This window comes from Delphinus delphis, chromosome 11, assembly GCF_949987515.2.
Source record: "Delphinus delphis chromosome 11, mDelDel1.2, whole genome shotgun sequence".
In the NCBI taxonomy this organism is placed as follows: domain Eukaryota; kingdom Metazoa; phylum Chordata; class Mammalia; order Artiodactyla; family Delphinidae; genus Delphinus; species Delphinus delphis.
Genome location: NC_082693.1, coordinates 22,327,124 through 22,330,941, shown reverse-complemented (window position 1 = coordinate 22,330,941; position 3,818 = coordinate 22,327,124). Strand labels below are relative to the sequence as shown.

Genomic DNA, 3,818 nt, shown 5'->3' with positions numbered 1-3,818 from the left:
AGTGAAGTATAATTTTTTTTTTTTTTTTTTTTTTTTGCGGTACGCGGGCCTCTCACTGCTGTGGCCTCTCCCGTTGTGGAGCACAGGCTCCAGACGTGCAGGCTCAGTGGCCATGGCTCACGGGCCCAGCTGCTCCGCGGCACATGGGATCCTCCCGGACCGGGGCACGAACCCGTGTTCCCTGCATCGGCAGGCGGACTCTCAACCACTGCGCCACCAGGGAAGCCCCAAGTATAATTTTTATATGGTAAAATGAACAGATCTTGTGTTCAATTCAATGAGTTTTTGACAATTCTATACACTCATTTAACTACCACCCAAAACAAGAACTTAACATTTTTATCACCTCCCTCCACAATACTCTCATACCCCTTTCCAGTCAATTCTCCTGCCAATATGGCAGAATTTTTATTGTGAAAGCTCCCAAATGTTCTTAGGGATGTCTTCTATTTTACTTAGCATTTGAATTCTGACAACTTTCATCTGTTGGAAGTAAACTAGTGACAGCCAACGTTTGCTGCATCATCTCAATACCCATAACTATTCTATGAGGTAGGAACTATTACTCCTTTCATTTTACAGATGAGAAAACTGAAGCTTAATGAGATAAAGTGAGTTTCCCAAAGGCCAAAAAGCTCTTAAGTGGGAGAGCTGGAATTTGAACTCAGATGGGCCTGATTCTAGAACTTAACTTTTATTTTCTTTTTTTAAAAAGACATGTTTATTCAGCATCAGGATCAGACCATTACATTTAGCAATCAACAGCATGGGTACAAGAACAAAACAAACCCAAAAAACTACATTAAAACCCTTCGTTGGAATGCTTTACACTTTCCACAGAAGAGAAACTGAAATAACGTGTTATACAATTAGTCACAAATACAGTCCTTGAGTTTTTTATTGCCCATACACATGAGTATTGTCTAAAACATATCTTCTCTGTAGCAGCTAGGCCCTGCCACCACTGTTCTTGCCTGAGCTCACAAATCTGTTATAACCTGTAGCTTCCCTGTCACTCCTCTGGCTCTCTTCTCCTGCTAAGCTTTGTTTCCTGGCAGTAATTAAAACCTTCTGCCACTGCCAGAGGTCCTGCTGCTGCTGGAACAGCCACAGCCGCCTTGGTTTCGTGGTTTGGCAAAGTGTTGGCCTCCGCCACCATAGGGGCCAGATCTTCTGCCTCCAAAGTTTCCTCCATTCATGGGTCCAAAATTTGAAGATTGATTGTTGTAATTGCCAAAATCAATGCAGCTTCTGCCACCTCCAAAATTACTTCCATCGTTACCAAATCCATTATAGCCATCCCGCTGCCACCATATCCCCCACCACCGCGGCTGCCACCAAAGGCATCTCGACCACTGAAGTTTCCTCCACGACCAAAGGTGTTGTTCCCACCAAACCCATCTCCGCGACCACCACCAAAGTTTCCAGAACCACTTCGACCTCTTTGGCTGGATGAGGCACTAGCCATCTCTTGCTTAGATAGGGCTTTCCTTACTTCACAGTTGAGGCCATTCACAGTGTGGTATTTCTGAATGACAGTCTTGTCTGCGGAGTCATGGTCATCAAAGGTTACGAAAGCAAAGCCTCTCTTTTTGCCACTGCCTCGGTCAGTCACGATTTCGATCACTTCAATTTTCCCATACTGTTCAAAACAGTCTCTTAGGTGATGTTCTTCAGTGTCTTCTTTAATGCCACCGACAAAAATCTTTTTCACAGTGAAGTGGGCACCAGGTCTCTGAGAATCTTCTCTCGAGACGGTCCCCTTTGGTTCCACCACTCTTCCATCCGCCTCGTGTGGCCTTGCCTTCATGGCTGCACCCACCTCCTCCACAGTGGCATATGAGACAAACCCGAAGCCTCTAGAGCGCCTGGTGTTTGGATCCCTCATCACCACACAGTCTGTGAGCACTCCCCGCTGCTCACCATGGCTCTCCAGACTCTCTTTCAAAGCTCAAACCTCCGATGAAGAGCTTCCATAGCTGTGCAGGCTCTTTGGGAGACTTTGACTTAGACATGACCTCAGTCGTGGCGGGGTGGGGGGAGACTTTAACGATGCTTACTTGGTGGCGTCCACGGGCAGAAAGGCTAGAACTTGACTTTTATTTTATTTTTTAAAATTAAATTTAATTAATTAATTTATTTTTTGTCTGCATTGGGTCTTCATTGCTGCGCGCAGGCTTTTTCTAGTTGCGGTGAGCGGGGGCTTCTCTTTGTTGCAGTGCGCAAGCTTCTCATTGTGGTGGCTTCTCTTGTTGCGGAGCACGGGTTCTAGGCAGGCGGGCTTCAGTAGCTGCAGCATGCGGGCTCAGTAATTGTGGCACGCGGGCTCTAGGGCTGGCAGGCTTCAGTAGTTGTGGCACATGGGCCCAGTAGTTGTGGCTCGCAGGCTCTAGAGCACAGGCTCAGTAGTTGCGGTGCACGGACCTAGTTGCTCTGCAGCATGAAGGATCTTCCCGGATCAGGGATCAAACCTGTGTCCCCTGCACTGGCAGGCGGATTCTTAACCACTGCACCACCAGGGAAGTCCCTAGAACTTGACTTTTAAATCACTGTGCTAAAGAGCAGGTGCATCCTGAGGTTTGGCTAATGATTGCAATTTTCCCATGTCTGGATTTTGTGCATCTGCTATTATGACAAAAGGAGAAAAAATAAGTTGGTTGACTTAATACCATCATACAGTGTAACTTCCATTTCCTTTATAATATCCTCACAAGGCTTGTTACCCTTTCATTAATTTGTGCCTGCAAGATTTTTACCAGATGACTGTTAAGAACCATGATGGAGATCATGATAATGATGAGAATTACGAAAGCAAACATATCGGAGCACTTACTACGGCTCAGGAGCTGTGTGAAGCACTGCACCTGAATTTCTTTATTTAGTTCTCATAAGCACTTTCAGGTAGAATCTGTCATTAACGTTTTTACAGACTTTTTAAAATTTTAAAATTTTGAGACTTTGAGAGCCTGAGTGACTTGCCCGGTGCTGCCCAGTTAAAAAGTTGGTAGAGCTGATTTTCAACCACTGCCGTATACAGCCTCTTAATCCCCTATTTACGTCCTCAGTCCTGTTAATAAAGAATGATCTTCGTTCCTGCCCCAACAAGACTTCACCAGGATAAATATGTGAACGTGAACTCTGCCAGCTGGCACTGTTTTAGATAAGATTTTATTCGTCCTAAACACTTAAATCCACCTGGTCTTCAAAAACTTGGAAAACAGCCAGGCTGGGCCTTGGCCAAGTTGTGAAGTAGAGGAAGTTTGTCTCGGGCATTTTATACTCCTCTGCACTCTGCCATACCCTCTAAGTATCCTGTCAACCAAAGACTCCTCTAATTTTCCGTTCCTGGAGCCCAAATCTTGCCAGAGGGACTGAGCTCTTCAGCTTCTGCCCCTTTACTTGTTGAGACTCCCTGATGCCCCTCCCACTCCCACCTGCCCCAGCTTGTTGATTTCCCATCTGTATCTGAGTCAGTTTCCCGCTAGCTTCTCCATCCAAGCCTGTGCTAATGTCCTCATGGAGGGAGGTTAGCAGGAGGCCCTCCAGACACCAGCGGCTTTCTAGAGGTAGGACCCCTATCTATTTTGGCAACCAGAGTTCTGTGTCGTCCAGGACTGATAGCAAAGGAAGAGAGGGCAGCCTTAGTGATAACAACAGCTAATCATGTAGTATTTAATCTGTGCCCTGTACTGTTCTCAGTACTTTATACGTATTAATTTATTTAATCCTTACAACTGTCCTATGAGGTATGTTAGTCAAGGCTGCAGCAAGAAATAGGAGGCATGCAGAGATGGAATTCTGAAGAGAATTCAAAGAAG

The 3,818-nt window shown here is 45.7% G+C and overlaps 1 pseudogene; it reads right to left on the bottom strand.

Annotated features, from left to right (window-relative positions):
• Positions 1 to 1,061: 1,061 nt before the first annotated feature.
• On the bottom strand, positions 1,062 to 2,015 carry LOC132434468 (heterogeneous nuclear ribonucleoprotein A1-like; annotated as a pseudogene).
• Between the last annotated feature and the right edge of the window lie 1,803 nt (positions 2,016 to 3,818).